General features: G+C 40.4%; 1 protein-coding gene across 1 annotated transcript in view; it reads left to right on the top strand.

Annotated features, from left to right (window-relative positions):
* ADGRB3 (adhesion G protein-coupled receptor B3) overlaps positions 1 to 18621 on the top strand; it is a 697706-nt gene that overhangs the window by 597324 nt on the left and 81761 nt on the right. The gene's annotated exons all lie outside the window — the stretch shown is intronic.

The raw sequence follows: 18621 nt of genomic DNA on the forward strand, positions 1-18621 counted from the left end.
TCTCTCTCTCTCTCTCTCTCTCTCTTTTAAAGATTTTATTTATTTGAGAGAGTGAGTGAGAGAGAGAGCGAGCACAGGAGCAAGGGCAGAGAGACAGGGACAAGCAGACTCCCCGCTGAGCAGGGAGCCCAATGCAGGGCTGGATCCTAGGACCCCGGGATCATGACCTGAGCCGAAGGCAGATACTTAACTGACTGAGCCACCCAGGCGCCCCTCTTCTCTTCTCTGAATCCTTTTCTTTAATAGTCTCCTCTGCGACTTACCTGTCCTACTTCCTCCTGCATTAATTGTGGAGCCTCTTGCTTCCTACTTTGAAGTGCTCATTCTGACAGCGTTGCAGGAGCTCCGAGTTACAATGAGATGCTATTTACCTGTCCCTTTTTAATCGTCTTATCACCAAAAGCTGTGTGTGCCAGACATCCCAGGTGCAGTGAGACCAGACTGTCAAATGAGGCTAGAATGAGCAGCACATCACAGATCCAGAGGAAGTCCTGCCAAGAAAATGACTCAGGATCCAAGTAGAGAATGTTGCCATCACAAATATTAGACCAGGAAGAAACCAAAGTGTTTTAAAAACTGGAAACCTGTATAAATACTATGTGTAAAAATCCCCCATGTTTAAATCCACAGTGAAACCCATCCAACTCTTGGTGTGGGAGCAGCTTATCTTAAGGAAAGAGAATCAAAATTCTAAGTCTTAAAAAAAATAATAATAAAAGGAGGTAGAATCAAGTTTTGTAAAATCATCACATTCTTCTCATGAATTAAATGACTATATAATACCTTTGCTATTAAATCCACAGCGTGTTTATGACCAACCATGTGAACATCTCTGTGAGATTAGTATTGGCATGACTACACACTGCGGGTTTTCTTTAACTTAATGTTTACCAATCCTTCGAAGGCACAGAGTTCTTTAGAGTGTGTCGAACCATTTCACGCTGAGCAGCCGTTTCCAGGGTTGCAGCTCTAGATACCCTATAGTCACACAATATTTTGTTCCTATTTTTTGTTCAAACATGAACATAAGTTGATCTGAAGAAAAAGTGAGGATAGCTGGAAGGCTGTAGCGTTTTGAGGATGTGTGTGCAGTACTTGCGATAGCATGCACGTGTCTCACTTCTCCCCTTCAAGGTTATGCTGCGTGTTTTTCCGTTTCAGAGGGCGCTTTGTGCGTGGATTTTTAACGCTTACCTGCAGAGTGGAGAATGACAGCTAAGTGAGAAGGGGTGGCAACACCCCTTCAGTCCCCAAATGAATTAAGGTTTTCTCTGGGTTGAGGAAATAATGGGAAAACTTCTAACATGTGGATTCTGTTTTAAAAATGAAATAAATTATGTCAGCATTCAGCACCATTTCTCATGGAAGAAACTATTGCAGTAAGGAAAGAAACACAGAGCCTTTTATTAGCAGACATCAAGCCGGTACCTTCACAAATGTTGATTTATTGAAACTTCACAATGACCCAGGGACAGTGTAATTGTCCCCCCCCCTTTTTTTTTTTTTTTACTTTTGAGAAAACTGAGGCTCACAAAGGCCTAGGTCACAGAGATATATGATAGAGTCAAGATTTAAGCCCAGCTGCCGTGGACTCCAGATCCCATACTCTTTTTCATTTTACACACCTCTTTAAATACAAACTCATGTCAATTTCTTCTCTGATAAACCAGATTGTTCTTGTGGGTGAAAGTGATTTATATGATTGCCTGAATTTCTGTTTGAATCTTTTCTATAATTGAGACATTCTAGTTAATGTAGGTCATCACCAGGAGTCTCAGTGCAGTAGTTCTTATTTTCTGTTGTTTAGGGAAGGTAACTTAAAGCATAGGGGAACTTTCAGAAACTTGCTTTAAAAAAATAAAAAGTAGAGATTTGAATTCTCAGTATGTTCTGTTGCTTGGGTGGCTGAAACTTGCAGTAGCTATAAAACTTAGTTTCTGACAGTACTTCTATTGCAACTGAAACAGTTTTCTTTCCTTCAAGTTCATTGCTTACCATTCTCCAGCAACTGAAATGAATTTTCACTCAGATCTTTTTACGTTGTTACGTCTTGATAGAGTGGTTTCAGGTTCAGCANNTCCAATGGCAATTCTTGCAGATATGTCTCCCCCAAGGGGGTCATTAGCTTTAAACACTAGTATACTTTCTGGATAAGTGTTTGGTTTTAGCTCTCCCAGTGTACTTGTTTATTTATTTATTTATTTATTTATTTTTAATTAAAGACCTTACCTTCAGGTCTGGTGCACAATTTCTGCTGGTTTAATAATAGCACCTCTCTCTATGTGGAATGGTAAAAGAAATAATTTCTGTCCAGTTTTCTTTATATGTCAAAGTAGCATTATTGTTACAAGCATAGTCAACTGTCATTCTAAGGAATAGAGTCCCTTTTTGTACTCCATACTTCCTTCTCCATGATGTTTCTTATGCATACACATCCCCTACCCCTCAAAGTGAAATGTTTCCATCTTATGTTTATTCCCTTTTTTGTGGTCTATTTGTATCCCCCTTCAAATAAGATGAAAGAAAAAGGCAGCTAATGAAATACTAAAATAACTGGAGAGGGGCGCCTGGTTGGCTCAGTCAGTAGAGCCTGCGACTCCTGACCTCACGGTTGTGAGTTCAAGCCCCATGTTGGGCGTAGAGTTTACTTAAAGAAAAAGAAAAACAAAACAAAACAAAACAAAACTGGAGAGGAGAGCCCTGTCCAGAGAATCACTGAGTAACACAAGGACATTTCAGAGGTGACCTCTCAAGAGAGAGTCCAGTTTTCTACCCAGGCGAGTGTCACGAATGGTATGCATTGAAACAAATCGCAAAGGAGGTAGGCAGCATAGCATGGAATAAAGAGATCAGTTTGGAGTTTTAGAACCTGGAGCTGCCTTACACATCACACCTCTGAGAGAACTACTTAAGTAATACCTCCACACACCAGAGGCCCTACCTAACACAGCTTTCCCTCACTGGAAAAGATGTGGGCCCCAGAAAGGCCCAGTTTGTCAAAACAACCAAAATCTCATTTTAGCCCTTTTAATAGAATTCTGACATGACAAAACAACAAAACAAAACGCAAAGCAACAATAACAACAAAGGAAAAAAAATAAAGGGCAAGTATTGTTCATTGCCCCTCCCCCTTTGTAATCCAGTAAGAACGGATTTTATTTCAAGCCTTAGCGTTCTGCCCAGACTTTTCTTCGCAGCCACGACTTTCATGCCCAGCCCGCTCGGTTCTCCAGCCCTGCTTTATGCCTCAGTGCCCCCTGCCCCTGCCCGGATATGGCCCAGGAGAGAGCTCTGGCTGGGTTGTGTGGCTAGGACACACCAGGCCCTGGAGTGTTTGATTGGTGGCAAATGAAGGTGTGCTTTCCTGTCCCCACAAACCTCCTCGCCATGCGCACTCACCCCGCCGCACACAGGGGCCTGAGCGGTCAAGCAGGAGAGCGGTCTCCGGGTGGCGGCTGTGCTTTCCCAGCTCATCGGCCACTGGCGCTGCCCCGTGTCCGCGCCATCTCGCCTGCCGACAGGTCGCACAGTGGGCAGCCACCGTGATGTGCGACGGTGCAGGGCACAGCCATTCTGAGAACCACCTCGTGGTCTTGCGAGTGCGCGGCCTCTGAGCTGTGAGGAAGGAAGCTGGAGTTTTCGGCTTTGTTTTGTTTTGTTTTGAAACCCTCAGAAACACTGGGTTTTCTCTGTTTACTTCCACCAGTTACCGCTATGCACACACCTCAGGACCACAGTGGTGGCTGGTCTGGCCCGGGGAAAGGTTTCAGTTGCCCTTGCTTAATTCGGAGGATTAATTGTGCTGAATATGATCAGAATGAAAGGGGAGTGGTGGGGAAAGGTTGAGACATCCTCATCAGTAATGTAAATGAGTGATTATAGACCTTTTCCCAGGAGAAAAATCAGTTAGTGACTGGCCATTGAAATATAAAATAGAATCCTGAAGAAGCCTGGCACAAGATCTGTGCTTTGTAGCTAAAAATAGCAAGGTTAATTACAGAAGGGAGTGAGAGCAACAGGAAGCTGCAAACGCACAGAGCAGAAGTTGCTGGAGCCAGAGTTCTGAAGTCCTTAGTAACAAGGGCTGATGGTGGCGTTGTCAAGACCTGAACCCTTGTTGGCTTGCTGGGGGTAGGGGAGGATGAGAGCGAAGAGAGTGACATCCATGCACCCCTCCCCCCCAGCGAAGGTCACTCGTGGTTTCAATTCAAGTGCTCCTTGTACTGCAGTGATGAGGGCTAACTGCTTATTTACCTGAGTCAGATTCTAAGTCTTTAATTATATTTGTCGACATATGACCAAAGCTCCTTAAATTCAAAATGTGTGATGTTCAAACATACTTATGCAGTTCAATCTCATTGTTATTCTCTGGCAAGCCTTAAATGCTGTAATAAAAGCAGAGTCTTTATTTCAAACAAATAAGTAAATGAATGTCATAGTAAAAGTCTAAAACCCTAGATAATGAATTTTCTAGCCCTAAGAGTCCACCATATACAACAGTGTCCCAGGCAAAATCTTATGAAACTACCTAAGAAATTAATAATAATTTTTTAAAGATATGTTTAAATTAATATGAAAATACCTAAAACAAGAACGTAAGATTGACCTTTGCTGAAAAGAAGTTTTCTAAACCTCTAGCATTTATTTCTTATGAAAATTCTAAGCCAAAGTTTATTATCTGTACCAGAAGAATATCTGATATTCGTTTGTGTCCAGCTTTCACTTTGAGTCATATCTGATTATATAGGCAGAAAAATATTGGCAAAATCATGAAGATTAGCAGTGAGGAATAAAATATTTAACACTGGAAATGGATTTCTAAAGGAAGCTTTATCATCCTCTTCTTAATGTTTCTTGCATTAATTTTTGTGAGAATGTCTTCATCTGCTTTTCCGGACAATAGAAATGAGGGCTACGTTAGCCCTGTGGTTTTGTGCCGTCCCTCACATCAGCCTCAGCCTTCCATCAATGCTTACTTATTATTCCTGTGATTATCATCATCATGGTTATTATTAAGGACTACTTAAGCGTCTGCTAGATGACAGACATGTGCTAGGGTATTCACACCTATGAATTATAACTTATAACTAAAAAGGTTGCTACTATTATTCCTGTTTGAAAGAAGTGAGAACCAGGCTACAGAGCTCTAGAATTTCACTGAAAGAAATACAATAAGCATTAATAAACAGCAGAATTAAGGTTCCAGTGTAGAAATTTGGTTTTCCCCCAAGTACTCTGCTGCTTATTTAAGTTTTTCATTATTATTTTTTTATTATTATTATTATTATTATTATTATTATTATTATGAATCCCAACTTCCTTGGTACCATTAAGTAACTGGATTGTTTTTAAGATTCAGAATGGAGGGGCACCTGGCTGGCTCAGTCGTTAAGCGTCTGCCTTCGGCTCAGGGCCTGATCCCAGAGTCCCGGGACTGAGCCCCGCATTGGACTCCCTGCTCCGTTGGGAGCCTGCTACTTCCTCTCCCACTCCCCCTGCTGGTGTTCCCTCTCTCTCTCTGGCTGTCTCTCTCTCTGTCAAATAAATGAATAAAATCTTAAAAAGAAAAGAAAAGAAAAAGATTCAGAATGGAGTTACCCCTAACTATATTTTCCATATTCCTTAACCTGGAGCTCAATTTACAGAAGCTGTCAAACTTTACATATACTGTGGCTTCTTCAATGAGTAAGCCTATAGCAGCCCCTAACCTCTTGGCAAACATTGTCTAGAGATAGTGGGATGAATAATTATTATTAAGAAGTATTGCAAGGGGTTGCAGATTGTCCCCCAGGTCATCCCAATTCTTTGTCCCTTGTTTAGAAAGCAGTTGATTTGTAAGACGAAGACAGGTACATTATGCATGCTTTTCTCTCAGAGTTTCTGAACTAGATGAGAGAAGTCCCCCCTTATCCCTGGGGGACACATTCCAAGGCCTCCCAGTGGATGACTGAAACTGTGAAAAGTGAACCCCCAGATAGGGGAGGACTACCATAGTCCGCAACAACATGCATTCGTTTATTTATTTTTGTGTGACATCATTCATCTGTCTGCTCTTTTTTCTATTCCTGGCCCCTTTCGCTGCTCTGCTCTGCTCTGCTCCAAATCCCAGGGAATTGTATTTGTCACACTCCATTGCCTTCGGGCTTCTGGGCTGGCTCTGTCAATGGGATGCCGTGGAGGAGGACTGGAGAGCGGAGGTGGTGAGAAGTCAGGGTATTTCTCTACTTACAGTGACTGCACCTGTCTGTGCCTCTGGTTCCTATTGGACTGTCCCATGACTCACTCAGCTGCTCCCCACCATGAGTCCAGCCCCCACTGGAAGGTTCTAGCAGTTGGGGTTTGTCCAGCCTGTCCTATTGGTAGGACCCAGGGTGAAGGGACAAAAGGAGGCCCACGTATCTATGTCCAATATTTTAAAGTTATCCATCAAATACAGACAGTTAAAGTATTTTCCATTTTTCTGTTTGGACAAACATACCTTCATAGTGACAAGTTAAAAGAAAAAAATCACTCGTTTGGGAATCCACAGGATAAATACCCATATTCTCTTACTCATTAGCTCTCATTTCCCACACCCAAGGCTTGGCTGCTTATCTCCCCATCAATCTTTTCTCTTCCCACTGTCTAGGAACTGTGAGAATCCTATGACTCCAGCCAGTCTAAGCCAAGAATTCTCTGCCCAGGGTTTCCCTTATTTCCCCACCTAGTTGGTGTTGACCCTTTCAGTTCCTCAAAGGAAACTGAAGCTGGAAGGTCCTGCTCAGATTTAGGACTCTCAGGCCCTTAGGCCTTATGAGGGCTTGCGGCACACCCTCCTCTCTTTTTTTCTTGGCTCCTTTCCATACTCTAAGGAGCTGGGTGCACTTGTTTGGACACTCCAGGCCACACCTAAGCTCTATCTGCTACTACCTCCAATCCCTTCTTGCAAATGACTTTGGCCTTCTCTGGGCTCTAGGGGTCTGTGCTGTCCACAGGAGGATAGACCCAAGGGAAAGGTCTGGTCAGGCACTGGAGATAGACTTTTTCCAGTTGGGTAGGGAAAGCCAAGGACTTGTATACCCAGAGTGTAGTCTGAAATGGGGCAGGGCATGGAACCTGAGTATATATGTCCTCTTGATCAGAGGTTTCTTTTCCCTAGAAGGAAAGTTCTTCCCAGCTAGGAAGGAGCATAGCTGGGGAGCAACACAGCAGGGCCTTCTATAGTGGAGAGCCCGGAGCAGGGTTTCATCTCGTCCAAGTCTAAGGTCACTACCAAGTCTGAAGCCTCCCCCCCACCCCGAAAATGGTATCTTCCTACGTTGCTAATCTGTCATCAGGTTACATCACCATCCTCCCAGCAGTTCTTTCCCTTCTTTAACCAATTCTCTGTGTTAAATTTACTCTTCTTGAAACACCTAGAACGGTTTCTGTTTTCCTGACTGCACCCTGATTGACATAGCTTGTTTTAAAGCTTTTTAAAAAGCATTAAGAGATGGCAGTGCACAATTGGTCATTCTGTGTATTCATCTGACTAAAGAGAATAGGCCCTATTTCCAAGATAGATTTGGAGGTATCAAATGTTTTCTGAAAAGCTAAATCTTTTTCTAACACATGCACATTTCATAAGTCATATTTCAAAAGGCATTGTATATTTAGCTGTACCTAAATTTGCATGTGGAGTTACAAGGTAAATAGGACAGATGGAGAAAAATAGAAGTGGAATATTTCAACATGCCAAGCAGAGGGACAGGAAAGTGATAGTGATTTGACTAAATGCTGTCTCTTGCCTAATATAGAGCCTTTGATGGCAAGCTGCAGCCTTTGGGTTCTCTACAATCCGCTTCGACACTTCCCACATTGAATCTTTTTCACGTGTCATTCTACTAGGGCAGTGCGGTGCTAGCTCTTAAAATAAGACTTCCACATATGGTACTTATATAATGAAGAGAAAACCTGTGCAGTAGGGCTGGAAATGTTCGCATTTGGGCTCTCGGTAACGCTTCAGGAGAGATACTGCCTGGATTATGTAACGATTCAGCTCCTAGGTTAGTTGTTTTTCTTGTTCCTGGAAGGCACAGGAATTTGACATACATTTGACTTCTGATCTTTGTGCCCCCCTGCCCTCCTTTTTGTTTACTAACAAATAAGATTTTTTTTACTCACAAAATTTTTTTTAGTTTTTATTTTGGTGCTAAAACTTCCATTCTACATTCTGTGTATCACCTCGCCCATTTTAGCACTGAAAACATAGTTACTGAGAAAAATCAAGGATCTGTTTGGTGCTATTCTGTCACCCCTGGCTTCTGCACCTTTGCTCTCACTGCAGCAAACCTGCTCTGACCGACCAGGCAGGCAGGGCCAAGATTTGGCAGTCGGGGGGAACAGAGGAAAGTCATCAACTTCACTGCCTGATGTTACTAAAAAACTGCAGCCAATTTTCAATTATCTATGTCAGTAGATGCAAGGATCTTTGAAATCAAGATCTAATCTATAAATAACAAAGCAACAACAGAAACAAAACAATGGAGCTTCATTTGATCAGTGGTGGCGGTCTCTCCCTGTATTTTTCAGTCAGGGTTTCTGCCTGTCATTGTACTGCCTTCCAGTCCATCAAGCCTTAGGTCAGGATTGCAGCTAGTGGGGCTGGCTAAAAGAACTTTCTCTTCAGGTAAATGGGCATCCTGCTCCCTCCCCTTTCCCCCCGACCTCCAAACTCAACTTCCTTTCCTGGAACAAGGCAGGAAGAGCAGCTGGAGAACCTGAGGCTTCTCACGGGAGGACCACAATCTAGTGCCTTGAGGGGAGAGTGGCAGGTGCTCCAAAGGCTGAGAAAAAGGTCGTACTACCCGGAACAATGGTGTTTCACACTTTGAACAACCCAATAGAGAGAGACAGGAGTGAGGGTGACTGCAGGTGTCCCTGTGGTAATTCCTCCATCCTAGGAAAAGATGCTTTCTCATGCAAACACCCATGCAGGGAACACAGTAGCGCCTAACACTTGCACCTGAACGATTGACGATGTGCAGTATTCTACCTTTATTTTTGACAGTAGCTACCATTCTTAATGGAGTCCAAGAAAGAAAGTCAATAATCTGCAAACTGTATAATCACCCACAGTGCCGTGAAGGGTCGATTGTTTGTATTCATTGCCTTCGGTTGTTGGTTCTGTTCCAGTTGTTGGCATAGGCTCCTCGTTCACGTGTCGGGGCCAGACCAGAATATGTCTATGAATCAGAAAATTTCCTTGACATCTTGGGGGAAAATTGGAGAAACTATAGACTAGTAGCATCATGTTTGCATATGTAAAATGGCTTATAATATTTTACAGCTAATCTGAATAGTTGTGTTATCCTCACTGCTTCTGTTGGCATTTAAGCCAAACATAAATTCCACTTTGTTGGTGACTCCCACCAAACATGGAACAGTTTGTCATAATTTCCATGTGAACTCAAATGATGGATGTCCAAAGTGAAACAGGATTATTATTGTTAATAGATGTAGTAAGTACAATTGACAGAATTGCTCTAAAAATTTCAAGGAATTAAATAGATGCATGGAGGGTAATCATAGTGAATAACCAGTATGGACGGTTATTTCCTGTAATACCAAGTTACAAACAAGAGACTCAGCAGTGTTGCTGGTCTCTTCATTATTTATTCACTTATGTTATCCTTGCTTGTTTATCCTACTTTTCCTATCTCCCAAGTGCACATTTTGGGACAGGGCTGTATTTATCAAGAGTTAATACGAATTGATGTCTTCCTTAAAAATAATTAGAGTGCTACACATGTCAGAGAATTATGAGACAGACTATCTTTCAGCTCAAGTAATGTTCCAGCACAGGAGGCAATGAAAACGTATTATCTGAAAATTACCCCATATAAAGCAAAGAGTCATGTTCTCACTTGAGTTCTTCAGAAACAGATGGCTACTCTCTTAGTAATAAAAATAATTCTCCTAACTTACCAAGCTTTTATTTCAAACTATATTCACTTGAATAATGTCATATTATCCTCATACCATTCCTGTGAGGGAGATAGAGACCAAGATATGATGCTTTATGGAGCCCTCAGCAGAAAAGTCTGAACCCAGACTCTGAACTTGTCATCACCTTCAAGAGATCGCATGGCTCATTAGACTCCATGCTAAGATTATGATTGATCCATTTGTAGACATTGTTCTTTCTGAAAATCTGCTACTGCCTTTTTAAAAGATTGAGGATGTCAGCAGGGTACAATCAGAGTTTGGCTATATCATAGGCTTCTGTTTGTCATCTTGTCACATTGAAGCAGCATATTTAGCCTGACTCTGTCATTCTCAGATTTCACTCAGGAATCAGTGCAGCTTAAATGATTCACAACTGCATCAATGGCATCAGTGGTGGAAACTTCAAGAGTTTGGTCAGCACCCATGGTGCTCTGAATTTTGTTGTGGTGTTGGTAGTGGAGGTCAGTGGGGTTCCATGGTGTAATGGTTAGCACTCTGGACTCTGATAGTGGAGGTCATGGTTATCTCCAGTGGAGATTGTTGTCAATGTGTGAAATCCATAGGACCAGTATCTACCAACCCAACAAATGCTAGGGAGATCCCACTCTGTCACTACTTCCTGTTTTTTATTCCATTACAGACCACTTAGAAAAGCTTAAGGAAATACCAACCTCAAGAAAAGCCACCTAAAGTACTCTAATTTCCTATCATTAAGATACGAGGGAGGCAAAGGAGATAGCTCTGAACTTTTCTCCCTCAGCAGTCAGCTTGCTAAAGCTGGTACGAAGGGAGGGGGAATGTGGGTTTTCAGAGGCCTTAAATGAAAGGAGAACAAAACATTTCCAAAAGGTGGTTCACAAATTATATGAGAGGAACTCAGAAAGAAGGTCCTCAGTTGGTAATTAGGATCACCTTAAAATGGGAGAAGCAGCCAAGCAAATGCACACTAAAAAGGTACTATTTTGAGTTGTACTCAAAATAGACATTTTAGTTTTGTTTTGATGCATGATTTTAGTAAGAAAAATATATTCAAAATCAAATTCTGTCAAATTTCTTTTTTTACATGTATCATTTGGGTTGTTAGCTTTTTCTTTTACATAAAAAATGGAAGGAACTTGGACTTACTGAAAAAGAGCTCATAGTTTGAATTCCTATTCTTCCACTTACTAGGTATATTTACTTTTGTTGCTTGGCCTCTTGGAATTTCTGTGTCCTCACACCGTTCAGGAGTTACGAAAGATAGGATCACTCACGTAGGCACTCAGTGGCACTAAACTTCTTCCTCTTGTAAAAGAAGAATTGCACTGAACACTTGTTAAAAAATGGTTTGAAAAATGGCAAAGAAGACTTTTTATTGCAACAGGGAAGAAAGACAATTACAATAGGGCAAAGAGATGGAACTCTGCCAAAACAAAAAGAGGGAGGACAATTAAACTCTGAGGCCAACTAATGGGAAGTACTGGAAGGTGGTGGGGGAAGATTGGTCAGTGTGATTAGGCCGTCCATGTTTGCACCTGGTTGCTATCCAAATACAGCTCTTACCCTCCTGCAGAGTCGGGCACACAGGGACACCATCTTCTCAATGAGTACATTTCAAAGAGATAGCTTTTAGGTTCTTAAGAAAGATGTTCCTAGGGGCGCCTGGGTGGCTCAGTTGGTTTAAGCATCTGCCTTGTATGCCTTTGGCTCAGATCATGATCTCAGGGTCCTGGGATTGAGCTCTGGGTTGGGCTCCCTGCTCAGTGGGGAGCCTGCTTCTTCCTCTCCCTCTGTCCCCCTCCCCCCAACTTGTGTGCTCTCTTGCTCTCTTGCTCTCTCACTCTCTCACTCAAATAAATAAATAAAATTGTAAAAAAAGAAAAAAAGACATTTCTGGGCTGTAAAAAATTTACATCTCAAGGTGGCCCAGAAAAAGTTTGTAACTCCAGGTTTTTCAAGTAAATACTCTAAAGAAGGAGAGTGGTATATAGTTAGGAAAAAACCTGTCTGAAGTTTAGTCAAGTCACGCTTCTTCTCGTTATGTCCTGCAGTTCCTAACACTCAACACATTCCTTCTTACAAAGTTTTGGCCTGTATTCACTTCCTCTCAGATCATCTGATCCTTTTTGGAGGCCATCTCATCTCAAACTTTACTGCTTTTTATACCCATTTTCACCCTAAATCTTCTCTCTTTCACCATAAGAGACACTGTTTTTTGAATTTCATATAAAACTAACCTATTTCTGAAGGGCCTTTTGTTTAATGAGTGGCCTGGAAAAAGTAGCTTTTATATTTCAAGAGTTTAGGGATTGGTTTAGTCACAAAATAGAACCCCATCATCAGCTCAATAATCACAGCCCCTTATGAATTATGACTCCTCTCAAAGCTGCTCTCCTTGACCTCAGAGTGCTTTCCCCCTCTGCGGATGCTCTCGCAACCCTGCCTCTGTTTGGGGCCCATCTTACACTTTTATCTGCTTTTGACTTTTCTTTCTGTTTTGTTCTTTCAGTAATATTCTAAGCAAAAATTTCCACCAAATCATAAATTTAAAAAAAAATGAGGTTGTGTACTTGTTTTCTAATTGCCAAGTTGAACCAAAATTTTAACACTCTTGGTTTATAACTGAAGAGCAAAAGCAAGTTGAACATTTTAAACCTTGGGTTTAAACCTTGGGTTGATGTTGTAGGTTTTCTCCTTAAAAATTACATTTTGTGAGTAATTAAATCATCATGGAAAATCCCATTTATTTTCCCCAGACTTTGAATCAAAACAGAAATATAACATGCACATAACCCAAATATATTGAAGAAGTTTAAACTCCTTATTCTAGGACTTCAAAGACTTGTAAAAAAGAAAAAGATTTTAAAAGAAAAAGTTAAAATATTCTTTCCTCTCCTGGATAATATGTTTCTTAGATTCTTTTCCTACTAGCAGTGGGAGTATGGTAAAAATAGCTACTGGATGTTAATAAAAATGAAACTAGGTATCTTAGATGTTGCAACTTTTTGTCATCTTTATGTTTTAACTATATTGATTTGGAATCTTAGGTACCTTAAAGTTAGGTGAAAGTTATGTCTTTGCTTCTTTGGTAGTTATATTTTGTCAATCTTTGTATGTCCAGGCTGTGTGTCCAACTGTTTCTTCTGCTCTTTCATTTTGATCATACTGTGCAGCAGTTAACTCCACAGAAGTTGGTAATGAATTATACTCTTAACTCCCACTTTGACTCCTGTTTTCAGAGGCATCATATTTCTTTATTTTTCTTAGTTTATCTCCCTCTAGACAGGGTAGTGTTGTCTGTCAACATTTTCAATTTTGAAGGTATGTACTGGTCTTTCTATTTAAAAAAAAAAGGTTTGCAAATGAAGGATCGTAGCTAATAGCATGTTTTAGTCTCCAAGTCTGTTGTGGATCATGTGTGAATCTGTAGTTTTCAAATATTTAAGAGGAAGTATGGAGTCCTATAAGAGCATGGGTTGAGGAGTTCAGGGAGTCTGGATTTGAATCCCAGCATAGCTCGTTACATTTTATGGGACTTTGATCTTGTTCCTTAATCTGTTGGAGCCTCACTTTCCTTATCTGTATATGGTAATAATATCAATGATAATACTTTCTGGAAGAACTGTAGTGAACAGTAATGCAGCTAACCACTTAGTGTAGTACCTGGCACCTAGTAGCCATTCCTATCGAAAGAAAACAAAATAAAGCAGAACAAAAAAAAAGGAATTTTTTTTTTTTTAATCTGAGAGAGAGAGAGCACACAAGCAGAGGGAGAGGGAGAAGCAGACTCCCCACTGAGCAGGGAGCCCAACGCGCAGCTCCATCCCAGGACCCCGAGATCATGACCTGAGCCAAAGGCAGAGGCTTAACCAACTGAGCCACCCAGGCGCCCCCCCGAAAAGGAATCTTAATGGTCATTAAAAATACAATTTTCCTAAATTATATTTATCCTAAATATATTTGATCCTAAGACAAAGGAACATTATTTAATCCTTTGCAGATTATTAATCACGAAATGTTCAGATTGTGTTAGTTCCACAAGCCTTCATTACACATAGTGATTATTATTGTTTTCACAAAGTTTACTTTTCTGGTTGATAGAGATTGGTAGAACATGAGTTACTTCCCGACTAGAACTGTGAGATTATCCTTCATTTAGAGTAAGTTGCTGCCTATGAACGAGATGCTCCTAACTCACTTTAATCCTTTTTTTTTTAGGATTAATGGTCAGATTTATGTCTTTCTGCATAAAAGTTCCTTCACAGTTACTCTGGGGCCAATTAAGATGAGTGTGTCAGGGTTTGTGATGGGCGGGGTGGGAGGAGAGATAGAACAGTGAACCCAGCTAGCTCACATTGGCACCAGCCCCAAGGTGTGGTCACATTTGTCAAGATCTAGCTAAAGAGGCCACCCGGCCTTAGGCTTAGGTAAATAATCATCGAGCCATTTCTTTGACCACAGAGCTTTCTCTTACTCTTCAAGCTCCTGTATAGTGTTTTATCATTGATTCTAAATATATGTAAATTAGTAAGAATTTTCTTTTATACCATAGAAATTCAGAATATACCATATTATACCACAGAATTTGTCAGTGAATCATCTAGAACCATCATAACACTATCTACATAAGCCCAATGATGTCTTGGTGTATTATTGTCCAACACATGATTTCTTTTTAAAATCAAGATCAGTAAGATTTATCTTTTGTTTTGCCTTTGTCTAAAGTCTCTAGTTTCTATCATGTATAAATTATAACATGTTGCTTCTTTTTACTCATGGATTCATCGATAGCCCATGTGCTAGGCAAAGTAACATATAGAGAGGTGAATTGAAAATAGAGCTGCTTTAGGAAGCTTACCTTCAGGGAGGTAAGCTCGGCACAGCAATAACCATAAATATAGCAGTGCAAAGACAGAAGGTGCTCATTCATTCAGTATAATTCACTCACTCATTCATTCAGCAACTGAGTGTTTCTATTTCTTAACACAGGTCAGGCTCAGTACTCAATTTTGGGGTTATAATGATGACAGCAACAAAATTAAAGCAAATGGAGGCTCCCTCCTTGATACTTTAATGCTAATGTGTATGTTGGGGGGGAGGGAAGGAGTGTAGAGACAGACAATTAAGCTGTGATAATGCAATGTGAAACGAGCTTATGGGCTTATCCAAAAGGACAGGGGCCGGTGGCACATATGAGGGCATATCGCAGACTTTGGAGGTCAAGCAGGATTTCCCAGAGTATCCCATCATATTTTCCACACTCACCTGGAGATCATAACTTCTTACAATAGCCCTTATCACACTGTACTGCAGTTTGTGGCTTACGTGACTGAAACCTTCTCCTCCTCACTCTCTGTTTCTTTCTCAAGACACTGTATTAGTTATGTTTGTAAAAATAGCCCTTTTTGTCACCAACAACATTCTTGCTTTCCCAATTAGGCTTGTACCCTAGTTTCAAAGGAGAGTATGAAGTATAGCTGCGTTGCGTTCTCAGTCAGGACTCCTTTTTATTGGCTTGTATTTGATTCTAACAATTTATCTTAATGTCATTATCTTTTATAAAGTTAAGATACTAAAGAATCAGTCATATTGCAACTGATTACGAAATGTAGCTGCATTTTTTAGGGATTTCAGAATCACACTCGTGCCAAGGGCTGCATTTTAAACAAGGCTAAAAGGTGTCTCCATGCTTGAGTGATCCACATTAAAAATAAGTCAGGTTAAAAAAAAGTGTGGGGGGCTCCTGGGTGCCCCAGTCAGTTAAGTGCCTTGGCTCAGGTCATGATCTCAGGGTCCTGAGATGGAGCCCTGCATCTGGCTCCCTGCTCGGCTTCTCTCTCTCACTCCCCCTGCTTATGCTCAATCTTTTTCTCTATCAAATAAGTAAATAAACTTTAAAAAATGAGGTTTTTTTTAATAATTTGAATATTGTTATGTTTTGAGTTCCTGCAACATCCTATTTAAAATAGTTAAGTGGACGTTACATTATATCTGTATCTCCTAGATTCTTCTAAACTTTTCTCAGACACTTTGCAAGTGCTGTACTTGACCTACTTCTGCCTTTATTTACTGAAACAGGTAGGAATATTTCTTCTCCTGAGCCCTCTCAATTTCTGGGTTCAAGATCTATACTAAAAGACACCAGAAGGATCCCATACCTAGGAGTTCTAATTCATTACAGGCCAACTGGCATACCAGTGGAAGAACTAGGGAAAGTGGTCTTGCTGATGGAGGAAGAGATGGGGTGTATGGCTGGCACACATGTTGCTCTTTCTTTGCCACAGAGAGCCCAATCCCAAATAAGAATGAGAGGTGGTTCATTCCATGTTATGAATTAAATTTTAAACTGAAGTGTAAATTCTGGTGGCAATAATCACACTTAGGATAGTATGAAGCCCAGGAATCTTGACATGCATATACTAGAAAGGCAGGGAGGAACAAGGTGAGAATTTTTTTTAGTGAAAAGTTTTAGATGTCTAAGATCTGCTCCAGTATAGTAATTTTAGATGATATAGGTCATTTCTAATTCATACAGATCCACTAAGACCATTTGGCATGAAGGAAAGTAAATGAGACCTGAAATAAATCAAAAGACATGACTTTGGGTCCTTACTGTATGACTTTAGGAAAGTCACTCAACTTCATTGGACATGTTTTGATAATCCATAAAATAATAATTACAGTGATTATATCTACTTTTCCTGTTAGGTATAAGAATCAAATGAGATAGCATTTTTTTTTAAGGATTTTATTTATTTATTAGAGCACAAGTAGGGGGCGCCGCAGAGGCAGAGGGAGAAGCAGACTCCCCGCTGAGAGGGAGCCCCATGCAGGGCTCAACTCCAGGACCCTGGGATCATGACCTGAGCCGAAGGCAGACACTTAACCGACTGAGCCACCCAGGCATGCTGAGATAGAGAGTATTACAGTTCTATTTAAAACTTACTGCACTTCACAGATACTATTGCTAAGGGAAGGGGATTTAGTGGAGTTGAGGAATAAATGGTTCAGAGACTATTAATTGAAGTATGAATATTTGGATTGATTTCAGAGCTTGGAAAAAAGTATAATTTATTCCAGTTGGTTCATAGGTCACATTTGTTTAAGCACAGTATACAATATTTTATTGATAATACATATCAATTTATGTATTGATACCAAATGTAACATTTACGCTTAACTGAATTATGGGAAAAACCCAAACAAGAGTGATATTAAAAAGATAAAGCTTAATTCATGCTCACATAAATGTAGGCGGCTCCCTGGTCATTAGGGATCCATTTCCTTCTGACTTTTTTCTGACTTGAAATTTCCACCTCAGGGTCCAAGATTACTGTTCCAGCTCCAGCCATCATGTAAATATTCCATCTGATAACAAAGGTGAAAGGGAAAGAAGAGGGGCGCCTGGGTGGCACAGCGGTTAAGCGTCTGCCTTCGGCTCAGGGCGTGATCCCGGCATTATGGGATCGAGTCCCACATCAGACTCCTCTGCTATGAGCCTGCTTCTTCCTCTTCCACTCCCCCTGCTTGTGTTCCCTCTCTCGCTGGCTGTCTCTCTCTCTGTGTCAAATAAATAAATAAATAAAATCTTTAAAAAAAAAAAACGGAAAGAAGAAAAAGATACTTTCCCAAGTTTCCCATGTTGTTCTCGTTAATCTTCTATTGGCAAGAATCTAATTATATTACCTTAAAAGAAAGGGTGGGAAATTCAGTTTTTATTCTGGATGCCCACGTGCCCAGATATTACTTTTTTTAAGATTCTGTCATGTGGGCAAGGACCAAGCAAGGATTGGGGAAGCTGGTCTTTTCTGCAACAATGATGAAGAATTCCTGATACATAATTATCACTAAGCAAGAGCATATATATTCAGACCAAAATCGCCTTTGAAATTATTAATAACAGAGCTATTTTCTTAATTTTTTCATGCAATAAATATTTACTGGATAAAATTTATGTGCTAGGTATTCCACTGGACTTAATAAAAGGAAAACAAACCTGACCCTAAGAAGCTATAATCAATGAAATAAGCATAAGAATAGGAGTTTCCAACAAAGAATAGGATAATACAAGAGAAAGTGATTTTGAATTCATGGAGGAAAAAAAGGTGTTGTATTATTCTGAGATACAATCATTATGTGCTATAGTCATGCATTAAATGGGATCCTGGGAACCTGAAAGAATGTGTATTCCTCTCAAAGTGCTTCATTTACTACAAGAGAATATTTCATGCATTGAGAAGCTGTAATTGAGAAATGAATGTGAATCATAATCTGATTCCTTTTAGAAATATACACTTGGCATATTCATATTGAACTGAATGAGATAAATAAGTAGGTACTTAGAAAAGACAGATATTATTTATATAATATTAGCTTGATTTGAAATGATTCACTTATTTATAAAGTACTGTATTTGGTTCATTTGAATCAAGTCGATTCTGCACAAAGCTCTCTTCCTTGTGGAATCCTGGCATTAAGACATTGTGGTCAAAGTAGGAGGACAGGTTGTTAGATGTAATCGGATTCTCTTTCTTCTCCCTTTCCTGCTCCAATACTAACTTTGACTACTGCCACGCCTCTCCTCAGAAGGCAAAAATGTATGGAGAAGAATAGAAGGAGGCAAGGTTGGAGGTGGGGTGAGAGGAACAGTTTTCACCCTCTTAAAATGAGGAGAAT

The sequence above is a fragment of the Ursus maritimus genome, unplaced genomic scaffold (assembly GCF_017311325.1).
Source record: "Ursus maritimus isolate PB19 unplaced genomic scaffold, ASM1731132v1 scaffold_29, whole genome shotgun sequence".
In the NCBI taxonomy this organism is placed as follows: Eukaryota; Metazoa; Chordata; class Mammalia; order Carnivora; family Ursidae; genus Ursus; species Ursus maritimus.